Source organism: Podarcis cretensis (genome assembly GCF_951804945.1).
Source record: "Podarcis cretensis genome assembly, chromosome: 9".
Classification (NCBI taxonomy): Eukaryota; Metazoa; Chordata; class Lepidosauria; order Squamata; family Lacertidae; genus Podarcis; species Podarcis cretensis.
In genome coordinates, this window is record NC_137178.1 from 19152898 (window position 1) to 19177820 (window position 24923).

Below are 24923 nucleotides of genomic sequence, written 5' to 3' on the forward strand. Positions count from 1 at the left end.
TAGTATTACTGCTATACTACAGATTTGGGGGGGGGCACTCAGGTTGAGATGCAGAACCTTGATGGAAGGTCGTTTTGTGCGCTTGTGGCAGATGCAAGTATTGAACTGGAGATTTCTGTGCTCACTGCTCACCTAGGCTATGCTGTAAGGGCACTTGATGTGGTCACTTTCCTAAGCAGCTGTGGATCAGGTCAGTGCCTGGATGGGAGACCTTCAGAAAAGCCCATTTATGCCACCTTGAGTTCCATCATGGGAAGAAAGGTGGGCTATAAGAAATGCACCAAACAAATAAAATTAGCAACTGTGCTACAGTGAAGTAAAGATGATTATTTGGAGTCTTGGTGCACCTTCACGTTCATGCGATGAAGAGTTGCAAAGCTTCTCTTTGAAACTTCCTGTGGCAATGGTTTTGTTTTCTAGAAGCAGTATGGATTCTGCTTGCAGATCTTTGACTCACATTCTTCACTGCACCATTGAATAGAGCTTGTTCAAAGAAAAGTCTCTCCCTTTACAATGTGAGTCCACATGAATCCATTCTTTCTGTTTCCCTGCGTGTGTGTTGGGGGGTGGGGAGTGCTGCGTCCTCCTGTTATTATCACAAACTAACATCAATTTTGCCCCATGAATCGTCCTCCGTGTGGTGTTTGTATAAATGTTTTGCTGCGCGAGCTCTCTCAGTGCCCTCCGCTATCAGAAAGGTCGGCTGGATAATGTGACACGCATTTTACTTTCAGCAAGCTTGTTATAGCAGCTCTGAATTTTTCATGAGTGCTTCAGTAACCTGTAGCTGAAGCGCTGGGGGTTTCCACCACAAAGAGGTGGATCAGCTTAGCTCTCACTTCCCATCTGGCACTGGGTGACAGGGACAGTCAAGAGGCTGCAAGAAACCTGAAGAACAAGGGGGGGGGGGTTGATGTGGGGCATCCATTGTGATGCATGAAAAGCTAAACATGTGCTTCTTGTATGGGCATGGATTTTGAGACACTTGTTTATGGTTTTTACTCAATTCACTAGAGTCATCAGAACAGCTGTCTCTTCTGCAGATAATACAGCATATAGGCACCGACACCCTCTTTTGCCAAGCCTGAAGACTCAGGATTCTCTTTGAAGTTAGTACTTGAAATTCTTCGCCCCTTTGCTGTTTCAAGCAACACTTACTCAGTTGCTTTTGCAACTGGCATCAGAGCATTGCATGCTCACATTTGGATTGAGGAGGGGAGAAGTAACAGAAAGGACCAAGATCTAACTACTATGATATTATGCAATGATGTTTAAATTTTAATCATTTGATATAAACACATATTAGTGTAACTCGCAACCAGTGAAAAATGATCCCCTCTTGCCTGCGGGTTTCCTAGCCATGAAATGCTTATTTTATTAGCCAATCATAATGCTCTCTACAAAACAAATGTATTTCTAGTAGTTCATACTCATAAGTGCTTTTCCAATAAACGATAAATCGAGAGCCAAACAAGGCTTGATGTTAAGCGGTGCCTTAACATTTAATTGCAGTTTAAAAAATACAAATAGCTGCTCAGAGAGGCTGGTACTTAGCATGATCTCAGCAGGTAGGGAGAGTCATTTAACCCTTTCATCCACTGCTGTTGTTGTTGTTGTTTAGTCGTTTAGTCGTGTCCGACTCTTCGTGACCCCATGGACCAGAGAACGCCAGGCACTCCTGTCCTCCACTGCCCCCCGCAGCTTGGTCAGACTCATGCTGGTAACCTCGAAAACACTATCCAACCATCTCGTCCTCTGTCGCCCCCTTCTCCTTGTGCCCTCCATCTTTCCCAACATCAGGGTCTTCTCCAGGGAGTCTTCTCTTCTCATGAGGTGGCCAAAGTACTGGAGCCTCAGCTTCACAATCTGTCCTTCCAGTGAGCACTCAGGGCTGATTTCCTTCAGAATGGAGAGGTTTGATCTTCTTGCAGTCCATGGGACTCTCAAGAGTCTCCTCCAGCACCATAATTCAAAAGTATCAATTCTTCGGCGATCAGCCTTCTTTATGGTCCAGCTCTCACTTCCATACATCACTACTGGGAAAACCATAGCTTTAACTATACGGACCTTTGTTGGCAAGGTGATGTCTCTACTTCTCAAGATGCTGTCTAGGCCTGTCATTGCCCTTCTCCCAAGAAGCAGGCGTCTTTTAATTTCGTGGCTGCTGTCACGATCTGCAGTGATCATGGAGCCCAAGAAAGTAAAATCTCTCACTGCCTCAATTTCTTCCCCTTCTATTTGCCAGGAGGTGATGGGACCAGTAGCCATGATCTTCGTTTTTTTGATGTTGAGCTTCAGACCATATCTTGCACTCTCCTCTTTCACCCTCAATAAAAGGTTCTTTTCCACTGCTAGCACTCGATTAAAACCTGTAGTCTAAAGCACCAGTGTGGAGCTTTCCTCCCAATACAAATAGCAGCCAAACCAGTTGCACAGCCTCTGAGCACACCACTTTGAATCCACTGGAGGAAAGATGGGACATTTGCTCAGATGCTGTTGCACAAAAGGCTCCTGGCTATTCATGTCCACTGTCACATGGCTGCTTCGAATGAATGCCTGGTTTCCCACAGATATCTAGTTGACCATGGTGAGAACAGATGCAGGACTACTAGATGGGCTACTGGCCTGATATATAAGGCTCTTCTTTCCTGGCTCCTCCACTGGCCATGTTCAGTGGTTGAAAGTGCAGTCCTGTACTAGGCTGCATGAAGATACAAAGTCAGTGAGAAACTGCATTGTAACTGTATTGTACCTGTGTTTTCCCTCCAGTGCAGCTAATAGCAGTTTTCAGGAGGCAGTATTGATTTACTTATTAAAAATTATATGCCGCTTGGTTGGTTTTTGGTTTTTTTAAATCTCAAAGTGGTTGATGGGTAAAAGGAGGTTTTTGGTTTTTTTAAATCTCAAAGTGGTTGATGGGTAAAAGGAGTGTCCCCAACTCCCACTGCTACGGTGATTGCTTTTAAGAATGGGAAGGAGGAGATACCTGGAAATTCTATCATGGATCTCCAATGTCTTGTTCAGTTTAGTTGTAAGGCTATAATCCTGTGCAGCCCAAAAGTAAGCCTAAATGAAAATAGTGGGAGAAAGAAAGAAAGAAAGAAAGAAAGAAAGAAAGAAAGAAAGAAAGAAAGAAAAGCCTGCATAGAAGCAGGTTGCAATCTCGTTCTGTACATAGAGCAAAGATGCTGATTCATTTTCCATCATTCTCATTATGACTCAAAATAGATTTTTCAAGAAGTAGATAAACCTGTATCCTAATAAGTACCTTCCCTTTAAGTAAACTATAGCATGGAACATAATTTCATTTAGAAAAGCCAATTAATTTTTTTAAAAAGAGTACAAAGGTGAAATGTAAGACACCCACTCTATTACTTCAAGCCATTCACTCCTGTGACCCCATTGTGTCATTTCTTTGCAGTTAAGGTGCTAAGTTTAAACAATCAAGGCCAAGTTTGGGCTTTGTCTCCTAAGGTCAGCAGACACCAACTATGTGCCATAAATTCGGTTTTTATGGGGCAGCAGTTGATCTGCCTACAGACGCACATGGGATAGCTGCTGTTGAACTTTGGCAACCTTAGATGGGAGGAACTGTTCACAGAGCAAGCTTTGGCCTGTGTCAAGGGGAGGCACAGTGCATAAAACAGTACGTGGCTCCTTTGCTTCTAGCAGGTGTGACTTGTTCGCATAAGTACACACTTAGGACTGTAAAGGAGTCACACTTACGGCTCATCCACACTTACCTTTTGCCCCATGCTTTCTAGATACAGGTCTACGCTTGCCTCCTCCATGTCTGAGCAATTTTATTTCTAGTGGAGTTTTTTGCCTTGCCACTTCCTCCAGGAAAACTCACTTTTTAATCCTGAATTGAAACAAACAGATTTTCAGATTCCTGTTTGCTCCAATTCAGCGGTCAAGAGTGGGTTTTCGCAGGGAATAGTGCCAGGTCAAAAAGAAAAGCTCTCAGACATGGACCTGGAAAACTCAGAGCAAAGTTAAGTGTAGATGAGGCCCTTAATGTGACTGGATCTGCTGACATTTCCCCCCTAGTTAAAAAGCAGCCATGGATTTGGGTGGTACAAAGCCATTGCTCTAAAGTCAGGAAGGTCACTCCTGCCCTTAATAATGTGTTGTTGTTGTTGTTGTTGTTGTTTAGTCATTTAGTCATGTCCGACTTTTCGTGACCCCATGGACCAGAGCACGCCAGGCACTTCTGTCTTCCACTGCCTCCCGCAGTTTAGTCAAACTCATGCTGGTAGCTTCGAGAACACTATCCAACCATCTCGTCCTCTGCCGTCCCCTTCTCCTTGTGCCCTCCATCTTTCCCAGCATCAGGGTCTTTTCCAGGGAATCTTCTCTTCTCATGAGGTGGCCAAAGTATTGGAGTCTCCGTTTCCTTCCAGAGGTTTGATCTTCGAGCAGTCCATGGGACTCTCAAGAGTCTCCTCCAGCACCAGAATTCAAAAGCATCAATTCTTCGGCAATCAGACTTCTTTATGGTCCAGCTCTCACTTCCATACCTCACTACTGGGAAAACCATAGCTTTAACTATACAGACCTTTGTTGGCAAGGTGATGTCTCTGCTTTTTAAGATGCTGTCTAGGTTTGTCATTGCTTTTCTCCCAAGAAGCAGGCGTCTTAATAATACCACCTGTTAAAGAGGAAAGACTGGGATTTGATCTACGGAACCGTATTCATTCCTAGTTCTGCACTTTTCTCAACTCGTGGGCTTATTGACCACCTGGGCTGACTCCTGGATCCTGCTCCAAAGAGCCCACTCTGATGCACACATCAGTCTTGCAGGCTGATCTACAGAACGCTGTTTTCAAGCTTTCTACTTTCAGAGAACCTTTTCCATACTGACTTAGAACTCTTGCACATGCCGTGGCATCCCTGCTTATTGGAGCACCCAGGAGCATATTCTGGGATGGATCATCAGTTCAACACAGAGTGCAGTCAGGCCTTATTCAGCCTCTTGGTCAATCTAACCCCAACTCTACTTAACAGTCTCCTCTAAAGCAGACTTTAGGCTTGCAGAATCTACTTTATTGTTTACTAGATCTCCATCCTACCCAAGATCTACCAACCAGATCCAGGTGCAAAATAGTAGCTGGAGGGGCAAATATAGAATTCATCTGAGAAAGGAGTTATTGGCTCCTTTTATGTACTAAGCTGGACCTGCAGCAAAATGTTGAGGTATATCCTCACCTCTTAATAATACTGTTCAAGGTCCCAGACTGCTGGCCATTCTACACACACAAACACACACAGTTTCCTCTTTTTCTTTTCTAGCTCCATACTCCTTCCATAGCTACTGAATTTCTTCAGTCCACACTCAACTTTTTGGAGAGTGGGCAACACCCTTTACAGTTTTTCTTTTAAATAAATATTTGCATTTCTGAAAACTTTGGGGTTCCCATGAAATACTAATACCTCTTTTTTCTTTCTCAGTGGCCTTGTTTTGGATCCATTTTTGTTGGCTCTCACAACCTAAGTTTGCTATTTAACATTCTTAGAAATCATTGGAAATGCACACCTCATATAGGTAGTGGTATTAAAATGATAGATTTAAAGAAACCAGTTGCTTCCCATCTGAACCTGCTAACTTCAGCTTCCCAAACTCTTCTAAGTCTGATTTTATGTAACCACAGGCAGAGAACGGATGGATGTTTTCCTACGGAGCTGTTACTAGGTGCCAGATACATATTTAATGTGGTTTCATTATTTCCTATAAATGTTGGCATTAGAATCATCTCCCCAGGGTATTCTGTGAATAAGAGGAGAAAATTATGAACAAACATAGCACACATCAATACAACTTCATGATAAAAGCCAGCATTTCTCCATACAACACCTGTTGCTGGAGCCAGGTTAATTACTCTTCATTGTCATCAACTGCCTGAAATATTTATTGCCCTGCCCGTTTATTTCCCTGAAATCTGAAAAGCAACACCCACAAAAACAACAAACTCCTTTAGCTTCTGTTGGATGGTAGTTTTACCTCCCCCTCCAAATTTCAGTTCCTGCATCTACTTTTAAGATAAGCCTTTGGGGCATTTTCTTTCACAACATAAATTCAGGTGGGTCAGTTTAAAAGCTCTGCTGGAAAATGACGGTCTTTACTGGAAAAAGAAATCAATAATTTATATAACTGTATACATTGCTATGCAAGGCCAGATGAAGAGATCCTGGGTCTTGTTCTATATTCCTGGGCCCCATATGTGGCTGCCTGTCATATGGTATGGTTGGGATTTTTCCAAGTGTGGTTTCTCTAGCTAGCCTATGGAACTCTCCCCAGGCCACACCCCTCTCCTTAAGCCACACCCCTCACTGACCTTGCTTTGCAGTATTCTAAAGTGTTTTCGTTGGGCTGGAATGTATCCTTGAACTCTGATAATGCCTCTTGCTTGCCCAAATGCAGGATAGTTTAAGTGTGGAATTCGGTCCCATGAGAGGCAGTGGTGGTCAACAACGTTGATGGCTTTAAAAGAGGATTAGACAAATTCACAGAGAAGAGGGCTATTGATGGCTACCCTCCCTGGAAAAGACCCTGATGTTAGGAAAGACTGAGGGCAGAAGGAGAAGGGGACGACAGAGGACAAGATGGTTGGACAGTGTTCTCGAAGCTACCAGCATGAGTTTGACCAAACTGCGGGATGCAGTGGAAGACAGGAGTGACTGGCATGCTCTGGTCCATGGGGTCACGAAGAGTTGGACATGACTAAATGACTAAACAACAAACAAGCCATGATGGCTATGCTCTGCCTCCGTGATCAGAGGCACTATTGCTTCTGAATACCAGTTGCTGGAAACCACAGGAGGGGAAAGGACTCTTGTGCTTGGGTTCTGCTTGAGGGCTTCTGGGTGTCTATTGTGAAACCAGGATGCTGGACTAGATGGGACACTGGTCTGATCCAGCAGGCTCTTCTGATGTTTTTAGGATAGAAAGTAGTGTGTGAGTGTTTGTGTGGAAACTAGCCTCCTTCACAAAGGTTGCCCAGAAGGGAATGTGGTCTTTGGGCTGAAAAAGGTTAGATTCAGGAGTCATCATCTTTAGGCATCTGGCCAGGCCTGCACTTCAGATGGGGACAGGAAGCCCACTGCCAATTCAAATGTCCCAAGGGTTGGTCCAAGGCATTTTGCTACCTGAGGCAAAGGACGAAGTTCCTCTCTTCCCCATTCCACGAATCCTACTTCATCACTGGTGACATAGCAGCATCCTTCTTTGCAGCATCCTTTGAGAACATCAAGACAGCTTAGGGGATGCAGGGCATCCCACATGGAACACACACCTCCAACAGAGAACAATAGCCAGGTAGGCTCAGGAGGAACAGTTCGGTGCAATGGCCTCCGCAGTTTGGAGAATTATCTAAGTTTGTTCTATGGGAGGACTGGCCCTGGCAGCCTTCTCTGAGTACACAAGCAGTAACAAGAGGGATAGGTGGGACTACCTGCCTCCATTTGCCTTTGCCTATTCCTCAGACCCTTACACAGCCCAAGTATCATCTGCTGGCTCTGATCATAGCATGCCAGGTACAAATGTGGCTTTGCTACTGAACTGGCAAATTCAGTATTGCTACTGAACTGTGGCAAATACCACAGACATCTGAGTTCTAGCAAATGCTGGTTGCTGAATATGGGTTTGAAGTATACAGATCAGCTTGTGTGGTAGCTGTTTTGACAAGAAGAAGCAGTGGGTGTTGGTGTGTGTTGAAGGGACCAAGAAGATCTCAGTCACACAATTAGTCTCATCTCTGGAACCTTAAGGGATGTTTAAAATAGGCAAGGAAGAATCTCAAAGGGAGAGAGAGAGGGTGGGTGAGACCCAATGAAACTCATAACAAACAGAGCACTTACTCGAATTTGGGCAAACTGGGAGCAGGACATTTTTGCCCAGTGGGAGTTCCTCAAGCCTAGCCCTTATATAGCCATGTGCAATTATAACCTTCAGAATCCATTTATCTATTCACTTGTCTAGCTCAGCCCATGTAAGAGCATCATGACCTCACATGCCCTCTCATGTCTCCCAATTCAGCAGAGCATTGCAATGGCCGAGGAACAGTGGAAGGATAAGAGTATGTTGGCTTTTGTTTGTTGCTTTCTATATTACATATTCCATTACCTCACAGAGCTGCTGATTAAAGCCAGCATACATTAGTTTATCAATCAAACTTTGATTTTCTTGTGGTTGAAACGTTAAGCACACATACTAGAAGGTTAGTCCCCAGTAACTTACTTCTGAGTAAAGATGCATAGGATTGAACTGTAACATTGTAGTCCATGTGTGTGCATGCACACTTTTGTATATTTGAAGCATACCATGCATACATAGCAAAATCTAAAATTGTGCTGATCTTTATGTAGTTATTTGATGTAGCACTTAATGTTCCTCACATCATAGTGTATATATTCAATGAAAGGACAAACAAAACTTGAGAGGGGTTTAGTTGCATGTTTTATGTAAACATGTCTCTTGACATGTTGGGCTGTGGCACCAAACATCAAAGTTGTCCATTTATATTGCTGCGTGTGTGCCTTAAAAAAAAAAAAGTTCCATTGTAAGCCTGCCAGTGAGCCTCTGACCTCTGTCCCCTCTGTCACAAACTCTACTGTCAATCAAATTCTCATTAGACATAGATATGACATAGTTCCATGAATAACTATCTAGCTGATTGACATCTCATCAACAATGATTAAAAAAAAAAATCATCTTGTTTTTAAAGACTAGAACAATAAAGCTACCCAGGGTGCTCTTTGCAACTCATTCTACACAAACATTTAACCCACTCTTTCAATTATCTTTACCTGTCAACTTCTTTATCTCGGTGATCTCATTTTCGTGACAATTCCATAAAATGCTTTTCAACCATGAGCTAGCATGATTTGGCAGCAAAATAAGAGCTTAATAGTCCTTTTAAAATTTCAGGTTCACACCAGTTGTTCGAAAAATAAGTACTACAACGCATAACCAGTAAACCTGGTTGTGAGGTTGGGAGCCTCCCAGACCCTGAGATTTCAGGGTCGAAACCTGAGACTTAGAGGTGGCCCCCCAGTGATGTCACAGGGTGGGGCCCTGAAGATGGAGATTAATTGAGAGAGGGAAAAGGAGTAGGGTAGACCCCCTGGGGTGTTTATGATATACAGTGGTACCTCGGGTTAAGAACTTAATTCGTTCTGGAGGTCCGTTCTTAACCTGAAACTGTTCTTAACCTGAAGCACCACTTTAGCTAATGGGGCCTCCTACTGCTGCCATGCCGCCACCACGTGATTTCTGTTCTCATCCTGAAGCAAAGTTCTTAACCTGAAGTACCACTTTAGCTAATGGGGCCTCCTGCTGCTGCCATGCTGCTGCCGCACGATTTCTGTTCTCATCCTGAAGCAAAGTTCTTAACCCAAGGTACTATTTCTGGGTTAGCGGAGTCTGTAACCTGAAGTGTCTGTAACCTGAGGTACCACTGTAATTGGCAGCAGCCTCCACCACTACTTCTTCTTCTTCTTCTTCTTCTTCTTCTTCTTCTTCTTCTTCCCACCAAATGGAGATTTAAGCCTTTCACCTGCCACTTGGAGGGCACCGGGCAAGCCTGGAGACTTCAGGTCAGACTTGAAGGTCTGACAACCCTATTGCCGGTAAAGACAGTTGTAGCTGGATTTCCCTTCATCTTGGGCAGTATCAAGCCTCTCAGTTGCAGTGCCTGTACTTTTACATGAAAATAGCCTCACTTTCTTTCCCTCCCTTCCCCCTGTCCAGTCCACAAACCTCAGAAGAGACAAGAGTGGGAGAAGAGTCACAAAGCACTTCTTGTATTGAAGAGTCTTTGCTTGTCATTTGTGCATTGCACTTTGGTGTTCAGCGGTATTAGTTTCCTTGCCTTTTGTTTTTTCAAAGGGCTGCACTGTCAGCAAGTGTTACCCCCGTATACTGCACTAAGTTTTGCTATCTCTGACTAAGGATTTGTGCATTGGCCAAGCAGGGAGATAATATTAAACAGGGGGCCTTGGTGGCCGTGGGCCTTGTTCTTTTCAAAGAGGCTGGCTCCATGGCAACAGAAGCCTATTAGGGAGCAGCAATCTTGTCACCACAACTTTAAGCCCTAATAATTCAACCCAAAAAGATAAAACGGAATGTGGCAACTTTATCTTGCTCAATCTTTTACATAAAGTAATTTCTCAGAAACATGATCAGCGTTAGAGACAACAAGCATTTAAAATGAGAGAAGCTTCGGGAGGGGGAAACCGTCCTATTCACGGTTGAGTTTTGAAAGATGAGTGAAAGATGGAAGAAAACATGATATTTCAGCAACCTTCTAAATTCCCCCCACCCCAGCATCACGAACAATCGAGCCAAAGATTAGAATTTTGAGATTTAGATTAGTAGCAGTGATTGGCGAACTGAAATATGTCCCTTATTTTTTGTTTGGAAAAAAGGAGAGAGAATGCTGTTCAATGGCTGAGGCTAGAGTGGTCTGCCATCATGGCAGATAAAGCAAGACATTCTCTCACAGATGAAGTCATTTATGGGCTGATTGGGCTGGAGGGGGGGCAGGAGCGCTAAGGGTCAGGAGTAGGAAACCAGCATATATTGAGAAGTGCATGCAGGAGGGCATAAGGTGGGTGACTGGTTTGGCTCTCAATGCTCCTGCAAATAAAATTGAAGTCACGGAAGGACAAATCTAATGGGCTGCTTTCTGGCTTGCAGACCACTATGTTCAGTAGCAACAGCATGTACTGTGGGGCTGTATTGTGGTGCTAAGGGTGCCATTTTGACTAGCGCAGGCCTGCTCAACATGCCTGACTACAGAGAAAGGAAAAGACAAAAGTAATGCACAGCCCTCAGTACTTGTGCCCATGTGAAAACAACACTTTGAACAGGGGCAATTTCTCTACCCCAGCCTTCCTGAACCTAGTGCCCTCTAGATCATGGGTAGAGAAACTAAGGCCCAGGGGCCGGATCCAGCCCAATTGCCTTCTAAATGTGGCCTGCAGATGGTCTAGGAATCAGCGTGTTTTTACATGAGTAGAATGTGTCCTTTTATTTAAAATGCATCTCTGGGTTATTTGTGGGGTATAGGAATTCGTTCATTCCCCCCCCCAAAAAAAAATATAGTCTGGCTCCCACAAGGTCTGAGGGACAGTGGACTGGCCCCCTGCTGAAAAAGTTTGCTGACCCCTGCTCTAGATGTTTTGCTTTACAACTCCTACCAGACCCAGGTAGCATGGTTGGAGCTGATGGGATCTTTAATCCAAAACATCTCATGACCTCCAACTTTCATCAGATGAATTTTCATCAGACATTTCTCACCCCCCCATGACCCTCCTTGACCCCCCAATTTTTGTGCCCCCCACCCCACACAGAGCAATTCCTATCAGAATAAGGGAGAGTTCCACCACCATTACACCAACAGGATACAGCACACACACCCTCCCCCCTCCCAAGAAAACCCCTTGTTCCCCATTTTATTTTATTGTTTGGTAGATTTACAAAAAGAAAATCACACAGAGCAATAAATAAATTTTAGAGAGGGGCAAAATTAGACGTGGACAAAGTATTTTTTAATTTTTTTAAAATCAAGACTCCTTGTGCTCTGCTCCCCATTTCTTCCCACTCAGGGCAGTTTCGGGACACTCCCCTTGATGGCGGAGTCCCGTATAAACATCAACACACATCCAGAAAGATATGTGCATGCAGAATCAGCAGAGATCAGCAGAAGCAGAGTTGTGTTGGAATTGTAGCATCAAGCATTTTTATTTACAGCAAAGAAATAAACGCAACTGTTGTGTGAGCTGCTTCTTCACACATCCTCTCTGTCGGAGAGAAAGAACAAAGAGCGGAAGTTTCTCAGCCTGACTTCCGTTCACACAGACATTCATAACAAATGAAATCATCTGGTCACGTGACCTCTGCGATAGTAGCAGTGAAAAATACTGGCCGTTGCACTGCATGAGGCTGGGCCTTGGTGGTGGAAGCCTCTTCTGCTCCTCACCACTACAAGCTGTCCAAGGGAGAAGGCTGGCAGCGACAGCCATAGAGAGGCAACTGGATGCTCCCTTGCAGCCATTGCAGCCACCATTTGTCGTAACAAGTGCTGGCTCATCCTCCCCACCCCCACCCCCGAGCTTAGCAGTAGTGGCTCTGGTGGGGAAAATAGGGACATTCCAGGATCAAATAAGTGTTGGGATGCATCCAACGAGACGGGGGCAATGTGCAAGCCCCCAGCTGGCCCCAGCCCACCGGCCGGTAAGTCAGGCGATCTCCAGTCCTTGGAGCAGAGTCAGCGACCCCAGCTTCAGAAGCTGGAGCATGCTCTAATCAGCAGAGTAAACGCTACACAACAGAAGTGGCAGAAGAGGTTGTGTCAGCATATTTACAAGCAGTTTATTCAGCGTACATCAGGACAAAAGGAGAAACATGTCTTCTCCCTTTCATGTCCAAGTAAGCAGGATAAGCAATAGCTATACACAAAACAGAAGTTCCCAGCAAGCTGTGCTGGAGTGTAAACAGACATGTGACATACAACAATCGTGCCTTTTCCTCTTAAGGCGGAATGGAATATCCTAACAATAAGAAGCTGAGATGGCTTTCGTACTTCCAGGTCTGTCCCCTGGAGAATTAGGACACTTGGAGGGTATGACATCTGGAGAGCACCAGGTTAGGGAAGACTGCTCTGCTCTCTTTAGTCTGTTGGGCAATTCCTACTGGTTACAGCCAAATGGCTATGTTCAACTGGAGTGGTTCTCATCTTCCTGTGTGTGTATTGTTTTAACAAATAAAATAAGTTTCATCCTATTAAATTGGTGTGTTCAACACTTTCTGTCCACACAATGTCCCTTAAGTTACATTTTTCATAGCTATCAAAGAAAAGATGTGGAGAGCCACATTGCTTGCTTTTCTCTTCAGTGTTTTCTTGTTTGATCATTAACATGCAGGGCAAGTTGGTCTGCCATAGGATCTTCTTTCAAAGATAAGCATGGAGCAATTTGTTTCCTTTCACTCGAATATCGGTAAAGACATTCTTTGCCACAATCAGATCCTACCGTCATCTTTGTTGAGGGCATTAAATTAGAGACTGGCTATTTCTGTATTTTAAATGTATATTAACCATGAAAACAAAATTTGATTGATTATGCATTATGAGCATCAGTGGTGGCCACCGATGGAATAAAAACAAACACAAGGGGACATCTAGATATTGTAAACCCTTTGTTCCTCTTGCTGTAGTGTAGACAGAAATCTGCTTATGAAAGGGCTTTTTCCAGAAACAGGCAACATGAGGATGAATGGTTTTGGAGCTGCTTTAACTAGGGGTGCTTCCAGTTGCGGGGATTTATGCTATAAATGGGTCGTTGAAATCTTGCAAATGGATCCCCCCTCCCCAGAAAATGTAAAATTGGATTAAATAGGGGGAAATATAGGCTGACATTGTGGGTTAGCCAGTTATGCACTGCCAGATCAAAGGATGTGCATCACCCATAAGACCATAAGAAGAGCTTGCTGGATCAGGCCAATGGTTCATCTCGGCCAGCATCCTGTGTTCTCACAGTAGCCAGTCAAGATATCTGTGGGAGACCAGCAAACAAAACCGAAAGCACAAGAGCACTTTCCCCTCCTGTGACTTCCAGCAACTGGACGGACGCAGGACGTGTGTGGCATTGTGGTCTAAACCACTGAGCCTCATGGGCTTGCTGATCAGAAGGTTGGTGGTTCGAATCCCCATGACGGGGTAAGCTCCCGTTGCTCTGTCCTAGCTCCTGCCAACCTAGCAGCTTGAAAGCATACCAGAGCAAGTAGATAAATAGGTACCACTGCAGCAGGAAGATAAACAGCGTTTCTGTGTGCTCTGGCTTCCATCACGGTGCCCCGTTGCACCAGAAGTGGTTTAGTCATGCTAGCCACATGACCTGGAAAGCTGTCTGTAGACAAACGCCGGCTCCCTTGGCCTGAAAGCAGAGATGAGAGCTGCACGCCATAGTCAAATTCAACTGGACTTAACCGTCATGGGGTTCTTTACCTTTTCCTTTCTTTTACCTTATTCAGAAGCATGACTGCCCCCAACCATAAAGACACAAATTTTCAAATGTTTGTTTATTTGCACAGGTGCAACTTTTGAAATAATTGCTGTGATTTAAACAGAAATACATCTCGCCATAGGGAGCAAACAAGACTGCGCCCAGGTGAGCTGTGTGCTTCTTCTATCTGCTGTTCAGATGCTGCAACTTATAGGGTCTTCCTGTTCTCCATTGTAAGGATTCTTTGTCTTAAAACTGCACTTGGGCTAGGCACCCCTTCAAATAAGAGACACTTTGAAATGAAGGGCTGTCCTCTGCATGAAAGCCATGTGACCATGTTATAGCAATGACTCCAGCTCCCATCAGCCCCAGCCAGCACGGCCAATGGTCATAGGGCTGTAATGAAACAACATCTGGCAGATCACAAGTTCCCCATCTTTGCCATAAATTGACCTCATAACTGGAGTCATTGTGGTGTGGTAATTAGAGTGCTGGACTAGGACGTGCAAGATCAGGGTTTAAGTCCCGACTCAGCCACAAGCTCACTGGGTGACCTTGGCCTAGTCACTGTCCCTCAGCCTAACCTACCTCACAGGATAAAATGAAGAACCACCTTGTGAACTTCTTGGTGGAAAGGTGAGGTATAAATACAATTAATTAAATGTATTAGTCACTTCTTTTACCACAGCAACTCAAAGTGACTTACAGTATTTTAAGCAAAAAAACCAAATACATAATACATACATTAAAACCAGAGCGGGAAACCTACATTAAAACATTCCACCCATGCAAAAAGGCCACACTGTATATAGTTAAAAGCCAAAGGCTTGGCTAAAAAAAGAACGCTTTTGCCTGGCACCTGAAAATATGTAATGATGGTACCAGCTGGGTCTCCTCAGGGAGAGCATTCCACAAGTGGGGAGCCACCACTGAAAAGGCCCACTCTCCTGTTGCCACCATCCAGACCTCCTGTGGAGGGGGCACAAGACAAAGGACCTCATACATTAATATAATAACAACTAAATAAAGTCTAAAGGGGGCTAGGGAGAGTCTTACCAGCAGTAAATTCGGGGCAATGCGTTCATCAGTCTCTTCACATTGTTATTGTGTAAACATGACCTAAGAGGCAATGGGACTACCTACCCCTGAGAATAACAGTTACCACTAACTGGTTTCACAAGTCTCCTGTGCATGTCAGTTTTCACGTGATTCCTCTCAGCTGCGGCAAGCTAAGGAAAGGAACAATATCCCTCTATGCAAGGCAGATCCTGCCATTGTTCCATGCATAGCCTGCTGATGAACGTGAGATGGCAAAGTCATCTTCATTAGACGGAATTTAATAGTGAATCAAAGTTCTAGAGAGAATAGGCTGATCTAAACTTTAGCCTCCCTCGAGCCTTGCTGAAAGATTAGAGAGAAGGAGAAGGGCCCTGCTATGTTGAATGTATCAGATTGTTTTACACTAATAGTTACTTTTGTTATAAGCCCCTGAGTGCCACCCAGTTTTAACCCTTTGGGAGGGACAGGTTGAAGCTGAGAATAAAACATAACATCACCTGGGTTAGCAAGAGAGTTCTGACCAGTTTCTTAACTCGCAATAAGCTTCGACTGAGTTTGAGATGCTGAAATTAGCCATCTCCTTCAGTTACAGGGCGATTTGCAAGGGGTGGTGGTGGGTATTCAAGTAGTGTGTTAAGTCTAGCAAAACAAGCAATTATCAATTTAAAAAGTAAATGATCCAAAGGAATCAGACAAAAACAATCCAAAATATGGGTGATATCCAAAGTTCATCATACCCAAAGTACACTTGCTGAAAGGAATAGACTCAAGAAACATACATTCATTCATTTCAGTGGGTCTACTTGAATATGACTTCATGATATCTTACTCATAATCTCCAGATCACAAATATGAAACCAGAGAAAAAGACAAAGTTAGCAGTAACAGTCCCATGTAATTTATTTGTTTTCTGTATTTTCTAGACACCCGATTGCTGTCACTCTTTAGTAATTATACTACTACTACTACTACTACTACAAATAATAATAATATTTTTTATTTATACCCCACCCTCCCCAGCCAAGGCCGGACTCAGAGCGGCTTACAAGCAATAATAAAAACAAGTTGAATGATTACAACTTAAAAACAAAATTAAAATACAACATTAAAATATTGAAACATTAAAATATTAAAATGTAGCCTCATCACAAGAGGAGAAGGAAAAGAAAAAAGAAAGAGAGGGAGGGAATCAAATTGGCTCCAAGCCAAAGGCCAGGTGGAACAACTCTGCCTTACAGGCCCTGCAGAAAGAAATCAGATCCTGCAGGGCCCTGGTCTCATGAGACAGAGCATTCCACCAGGCCGGAGCCAGTGCTGAAAAGGCCCTGGCTCTGGTTGAAGCTAATCTAACTTCATTAGGGCCCGGGACCACTAGGGTGTTGCTATTTATGGACCTTGAGGCTCTCCGTGGGGCATACCGGGAGAGGCGGTCCCATAGGTACGAGGGTCCTAGGCCGTGAAGGGCTAGCAAATAGAAAAGCAAGATAACATCACAGCCTCAACCCGCAGCCCCAACATACAATATAAAAGCAACATGAAACAATTATAAAAGTGGAGATACAGTAGCAGCCATAAAAAGCAACCAAATACAATGTTCAAATTGTACTTACAATGGGACTTACTTCTGAGTATAGTCTTGTTCCTTATTATATTTAAACAACTTCTATTTTGCCCTTCAGAAAGACTTATTCAGGACAGTTTCTTTTATAACACATAAAAGCAAAAAATAAACCATAAAATGCAACAATATCAAAATTATTAATAAGCAGCATGCAGTGATAAACAGTGTGGTAAACAACATACGGAAGCAGCATAAAACCAATTTCATCAAGGATTTGAGGGAAATAAAATGGTATTTGCCTGCTGCCAAAAAGGTAACAACGTAGGTCCCAGGTAAATTTCTCTGGGGAGAGAATTTTGTAGCGGAGGTGCCACCACAGAGAAGGCCTCCCTCCCTCTTATATAAGCCATTCAGCTCAAATGGGAGAGGCCCTCAGAGAAGGGCCCCTGGAGAAGATATTAGGACACATGTAGGCAGGCAGTATTTCAGGTAGAGCAGTTTCAAGAAGCAGATCAGGGATGGGGAATGTGTTTCCCTCCAAGTGCAGTTGGATTCCAACTCCCAACTGTCCCAGCTAACATGGCCAATGGTCAGGAATGATGGGAGAAGTAGTCCAATGACTTCTGGAGGGTCATAGGCTTCCCACCACAGCTCCAAGTTCCTCTTTTGATTGGAAAGCTCTTTTAAAAAACCATTGTTGGACTAATGCAGCCTTTTGTCTATAAATGCTTTGTCTATTAAAACCAAACATTAAATTGTGCTGTAAATAGACTCCCATCTTAAAAGATGAGTAGAAAACATAGAATCATAGAATCATAGAGTTGGAAGAGACCACAAGGGCCATCGAGTCCAACCCCCTGCCAAGCAGGAAACACCATCAGAGCACTCCTGACATATGGTTGTCAAGCCTCTGCTTAAAGACCTCCAAAGAAGGAGACTCCACCACACTCCTTGGCAGCAAATTCCACTGTCAAACAGCTCTTACTGTCAGGAAGTTCTTCCTAATGTTTAGGTGGAATCTTTTTTTCTTGTAGTTTGGAACCATTGCTCCGTGTCCGCTTCTCTGGAGCAGCAGAAAGCAACCTTTCTCCCTCCTCTATGTGACATCCTTTTATATATTTGAACATGGCTATCATATCACCCCTTAACCTCCTCTTCTCCAGGCTAAACATGCCCAGCTCCCTTAGCCGTTCTTCATAAGGCATCATTTCCAGGCCTTTGACCATTTTGGTTGCCCTCCTCTGGACACGTTCCAGTTTGTCAGTGTCCTTCTTGAACTGTGGTGCCCAGAACTGGACACAGTACTCCAGGTGAGGTCTGACCAGAGCAGAATACAGTGGCACTATTACTTCCCTTGATCTAGAGTAGAAACAAGAGTAGAAAACTCCTCCTTGAGGTTTGCAATAAGCCCTTAACCATTCTTTTAATGTTCTTTATTTTACAGACCTTCAAAAGGGGGAAAGAGAGTCTTTTTTTGCTTTGAATGGTAAAATATACTGCAAAACAGGGGTGTCGTTGGAACATTTTCAAACCAGCACCTACACGGCAGCATCTGACACAGTTAGCATACACACAAAAAGGAAAGCAAAATGTGTTAGGTGATCTTTCTAATCAGATGCTGCCTCTGTACGGCTACCCACTATTTGCCTTTTATTCAAGCTTTCTTTGAATGAGTTCACCCATTGAAAGCAGCCGATGGGGGATCAGCATATCAAAGCTTCATTATCACTATCAGTTGGGTTGTGCGAGCATCTTTATTCTTTTGTTGATGCCTGAAAGTGTGTTATGCAGCAGTGATAAAATTGTGACAAAGAACCTTAAACATAAGCTGCATATGTCTCCTTTAGCGATGGGCGAGATCTCCCCATTCTCAATTTGTAATTTGGTCTTTCAAAGGTTTCTCAGATAATTTGGAGGGGGAAGGCCAATAGCTCGGTGGCAGAGTATCTGATTTGCATGCAGAAGGTCTCAGGTTCACTCCCTGGCATCTTCAGGTAGGGCTGGGAAAGGTGTCCTCTTTGAAACCCTGGAAAATCATGGACTATCCAGGTTTCTTTAAATTATGAAGGCAAAAGTCACCTAGCACAATCACCCCTGGACCTATTTGCATGAACTTTGGTTCCCCCATGCTTCCAGTTTTCACTGATTGCCCACAAAAAAATTGCGGAGGGGAGCATGATTTCTATTCTCCCACCCCAAAATGGTGAAGTCAGGCCTTGTAGAAGTGTCACACCCATCTTTCAAAATATTGACTTAATAAAATATTAAGTCTTAATATATAATATATTAATAATATATAATATAATATAATATAATAATATATATAATATAATAATATATTATTAATATAATATATTAATAATATATTAATATCTTTCAAAATATTGACTCTAGAGGGGCTCCTTTGCCTGCAAATTTCATCCACTTATGTAAAGAGAAGAAAAAGTATAGCCTTTATAGGCACTGGGAATGAAACAGAGCTTCAGACTTAACAGATAGATTAGGACTGGAATAACAAATTGAATTGGAAAGACACAGAGTGAATCCAAATCAAACCAGACTGCTTCTAAACTCCATGGCTACAGATGCAAGGTGAATCTAGCATACACGCACTGGATACCTCTACACATTTACATTGCCCCTTGGAAATTGTAGTGTGGTTTCTGGCTTCCTTTCTTTGGTTCAGACACAGTTTTCCACACATGAGGGATGTGGGTGAGGTGAAAGGAGGAAGACAAGCAAGGGAAAGAGAGAGCTACTACAATGGTGTATATGTTCTTCCTTGGGTTCCTGAACCCAACACCAAAAATCAGCAATGTTGTGGAAGGCTATTTTAGCCTAGCTTGCAAATGAGCTTCTAGGATTCATAAAATGTAGCCTCCAAACTGTGGAGCCATCAGACAGGATTTCGTTTTTTGTTTTTTGTTTTTTAATAATTTTTATTCGTTTTTCAGACAGATAACAAAAACAATATAGATCAATATAGCTTCAAAATCATCATTTCATACCCTTCTTTCTTTTGACTTCCCCATACCTCCCCATCCCTGCATCCTTGTTTAATGGTTCTTTAGCAACCCTTAGGTCCATTGTCTTAATTCCCTTTCATAAAGTTTCCTTTAGTTTTTTTAATTACTGCTGCAATTCTTTACCTCTTACCCCCTGACATCTTAGCATTCCTCAATTTTACAATTGTTTTTAAGATATATTTTAAATTTCTTCCAGTCCTCTTCCACTGTCTCTTTCCCCTGGTCACGGATTCTGCCCGTCATCTCGGCCAGTCCCATAAAGTCGATCACCTTTGTTTGCCATTCTTCCAGAGTGGGTAGTTCTTGCATCTTCCAATACTTTGCCAGTAGAATTCTTGCTGCTGTAGTGGCATACATAAAGAAAATCCTATCCTTCCTTAACACCACTTGGCCAACCATGCCCAAGAGAAAAGCCTCTGGTTTCTTAGGAAAAGTCCACTTAAGGACCTTCTTAATTTCATTATAGATCATTTCCCAGAAAGCTTTAACCTTTGGGCAGGTCCACCAAAGGTGGTAGAAGGTGCCTTCAGTCTCATTACATTTCCAACACTTATTATTAGGCAAATGGTAAATTTTTGCAAGCTTGACTGGGGTCATGTACCACCGATAGATCATTTTCATAATATTTTCTTTTAAAGCATTACATGCAGTAAATTTGATACTGGTGGTCCATAACTGTTCCCAGTCAGCAAACATAATATCATGACCAATATCTTGTGCCCATTTAATCATTGCTGATTTCACCGTTTCATCCTGTGTATTCCATTTCAACAGCAAGTTATACATTTTTGATAAATTCTTAGTATTGGGTTCCAACAATTCTGTTTCTAGTTTTGACCTCTCTTTCTGAAATCCTATTTTCCTGTCCTGTTTAAATGTCTCATTTATCTGATGATAGTGCAACCAATCTCGAACCTTAGGCTTTAGTTTCTCATAACTCTGAAGTTTCACCCTTTCACCATCATATTCTAGAATCTCATGATATTTTGGCCATTTAGAGTCCATATTAAGCTTTTTTACTTCCCTAGCTTCCATTGGTGACACCCACCTAGGGGTTTTACTTTCCAGCAGATCTTTATATCTAATCCAAACATTATACAATGCTTTCCTTACAATATGGTTTTTAAAACTTTTATACACCTTTACCTTGTCGTACCATAAGTATGCATGCCAACCAAAGCTATTGTCGTACCCTTCCAGGTCCAAAATGTCAGTGTTCTCAAGAAGTAGCCAGTGTTTCAACCAGCAGAAAGCTGCCGATTCATAATAAAGTCTTAAGTCCGGCAGGGCAAACCCCCCTCTATCCTTTGCATCAGTTAAAATCTTAAATTTAATTCTGGGCTTTTTGCCCTGCCAGACAAATTTTGATATGTCTTTCTGCCACTTCTTGAAACAGTCCATCTTGTCCAAAATCTGCAACGTCTGGAATAAAAACAGCATTCTAGGCAATACATTCATCTTAATAGTAGCAATTCGGCCTAATAAGGAAAGTTTCAACCTTGACCATATTTCCAGATCCTTCTTTACCTCTGACCAACTTTTTTCATAATTATCCTTAAATAGGTTCACATTCTTGGATGTTAAGTTTAACCCCAGGTATTTTACCCTTTTTGTTATTTCCAAGCCTGTTTCATTCTGAAAACTCTCTCTTTCTTCCATTGTTAAATTTTTTTCCAACACTTTCGTTTTTTGTTTGTTCAATTTGAAACCTGCTACTCGACCAAATATTTCAATTAATTCTAATACTCTTTTAGTACTAGTGTCTGGCTGTTGCAAGGTCAATACTAGATCATCTGCAAATGCTCTTAATTTGTAATGTCTAACTCCGACCTGAACTCCTTTAACCAACTGGTCCTTTCTAATCATGTTTAACAAAACCTCCAGGACTGATATAAAAAGCAAAGGGGATATTGGGCATCCCTGCCGTGTACCTTTTTCTATGGGTATTTCTTCTGTTACCACATTGTTTACAATTAACTTGGCTTTTTGTTTGGAATATATTGCACCTATACCGTTTTCAAAACCTTGACCTACCCCCATCCCTTGGAGATTCTTTTTCATAAAAGTCCAACAGATATTGTCAAAGGCTTTCTCCGCGTCCACAAAAATCAGAACTGCTTTCCTGTTAATGTCAACATCTAGCAACTCCAAAATGTCTATAATGTTCCTCACATTGTCTGACATATGTCTCCCTGGGAGAAAGCCTGTTTGGTCCTTATGAATCTCCTCTATCAACACTCTTTTCAATCTTTTTGCCAAAATGTCTGCAAAAATTTTGTAATCCACATTGAGTAAAGATATAGGGCGGTAGTTTCTGACCTGGTTCTTCTCAGTTTCTGTTTTCGGTATAAGTGAGATGAAAGCCTCTTTCCACGATTCAGGTGCCTTTTTCCCCTTCAGAATTTCATTGCAAACTTCCTTCAATGGTTGTATCAACCATTCTTTCAGCATTTTGTAGTATTTAGCCGTCAGGCCGTCTGGTCCTGGTGATTTTCCCAATTTCATATTTTGGATGGCACCCTCTATTTCTTGTTCTGTTATTTCTTCATTTAAGATCCTTTTACTTTGTTCTGGAATTTTTGGTAAACCGTATTTTCTGATGAATTCTTCTATTTCTTGTTCATTAATTGGCCCTTGTGCATACAATTTCTTAAAAAAACTTTGAAAACAATTGTTTATCTCATTAGGTTTGTGGATAATTTTTCCATCCATTTCTAGACTTGTCACGGTGTTCATTTTCTGCCTTTTTTTCAATTGCCATGACAGAAGTTTCCCACATTTATCCGCTGATTCGAAAGTTCTTTGTCTCATTTGCTTTATCTTCCATTCTACATCAGACAGGATTTCGGAGGAGAAGTCCGGAGCCCCTCTTAGCAGATTGAGCAGGAAGGTCCTCAAATGCAGCAGAGTTGGGTAACCTTCAGCCTAAGGGTCACATTCCCTTCTGTGCAATCTTTTCAGGGGGAGCACATGCAGGTGGTCAGGGCAAGAAGCAAAAACATATTCTGGAAAGGAATGTAAATCTTGTCTTTGTACAGCCCGCTAGTTTCTACAACACTCTCATGCACCCCTCTCTAGCCTGAAAAACAAGGGGCATGGTCAGAGTTCAAGGATACATTCCACCCAGGCAAAAACACCCAAGGAGGGTGCAATGTAGGGTCAATGGCAGATGTGGCAGGTGAGACAAAGTGACCTGAGAGTCTTGAGGACCAAAAAGAGAGGCCTGGAGAACCACATGTGACCACTAGGCCTGAAGTTCCTCTCCACTGAGTGAAAGCACCTGCAGGACCATCAAGTCTAGAGTCTAAAACCACCTAATTGCATCAAAAAGATGAGCCCAAGCCTACTTGGAAACAAATGTATAAGGATTGCTCCCAAGGAGAGGTTTGAAGGCTTCCTGTCCCCGGCCTGGAGAAGGGCTTCTAGCCTTTCTATCCCTCTTGCTCCTGTTGGGACATGCAGAGCATGTCAGGAGTCTAGTAGATGAGTAAGACAAAGGATACAACTTCCATCTCTCCACTCTCATGGATGATGTTGCTTCTACCTTCCCTACCATCCCTTGAAAGGTAAAGGTAAAGGGACCCCTGACCGTTAGGTCCAGTCGTGACTGACTCTGGGGTTGCGGCACTCATCTCGCTTTATTGGCTGAGGGAGCTTCCGGGTCATGTGGCCAGCATGACTAAGCCGCTTCTGGCGAACCAGAGCAGTGCACGGAAACGCCGTTTACCTTCCCGCCGGAGCGGTACCTATTTACAGTGGTACCTCGGGTTAAGAACTTAATTCGTTCCGGAGGTCTGTTCTTAACCTGAAATTGTTTTTAACCTGAAGCACCACTTTAGCTAATGGGGCCTCCCGCTGCTGCCGGAGCACGATTTCTGTTCTCATCCTGAAGCAAAGTTCTTAACCCGAGGTAATATTTCTGGGTTAGCAGAGTCTGTAACCTGAAGCGTCTGTAACCTGAAGTACCACTGTATCTACTTGCACTTTCGAACTGCTAGGTTGGCACGAGCTGGAACCAAGCAACGGGAGCTCACCCCATCACAGGGATTCCAACTGCCAACCTTCTGATCGGCAAGCCCAAGAGGCTCAGTGGTTTAGACCACAGCGCCACCCGCGTCCCTTTGAAGGAGTCCTAGTTGGGTTTAAAGATCAAAGAGCTATAAAAAGGGAGAGCAGGAAGGGGCCTTAAGCTGCCTATCAACAGTTATCAGGCTGTACAGACACAAAGGTCACCTCAACACAGTCTTCCCCACTATGATGAGATGTTTTATGTTTCAATTTCATTTCTAAAATTGCATTTATATATATCTTGTACCATATGCAGATTTTATGCAAATTGATGAACAGCAGCCATTTTGGACACTGTGCTCTCGCACAATTTCATGCCATGATCCCCCCCTCAAAAAAGGGTTTTTTCAGAGCCACAATCTCACATGGCATCCCAAGACACATGTTTATTAATTATGCACAGAAGATGTGTTAACATGACCTGAGAAATGTTTTCGGGTTAATGCAACAGGTGGAAAGAATATATCAACTATTCTCATTATGAATTATGCACACTTAAAGATGGTTGATCAGGTCCCTAGTAATGTTTTCCGTTTAATGGAACAGGAGGAAAGCACAAACTGCATTAATCTTGAGAATTTACAAACTGGGGGTCTTATTTGAATTTGCTTCTCATGAACGCATACTTTATTCCAGGTTAGAATTTCAGCCAAACTGCTCAAGGAAACCAATACTAATTAGCCTGAAACACATCAGTAAACACAGGTTTTCTGGCCTAGAGTCATGTAGTGTGAGAAGCCAATGGACTCAGAAAGTCATTGTAAAGCCAGGCTTTAGTCAAGTCCCCTGGGTCTACCTTTCAAAAGTATAAGAAGTCAGCAAGACAGAGTGGTCTTGATCAGAACTCAAAGTCATTCCACTTCTGGATAGGATGGCTGATTTGCAAGCTTTCTGCCTGCTACTGTCCCAATTGTTCCAGGTACACTCTGCATGCTGGTGCTCTCGTTCCAATTGTTCCCAGCCTGCGCTCTTATTCCAAAAGGTTTGGCTCAATCTCCCCCACTCCCCAGGTGAGTGTGCATTTTGACTCTGTGTAAGTTAAAGGTCTTTTTGTGAGATGTAACTTTGTCTACGAGAACATGATCCCCTTTCCATCCCTTGACCTTTTAACAAGGCACTTTGGCTAAATTCATCCTTGAACTTGGCACAATGAGTCAAAAGGAGGTGAAGGGGAGGGACATGGCTGGTGGCCAGCTTTACCTCTC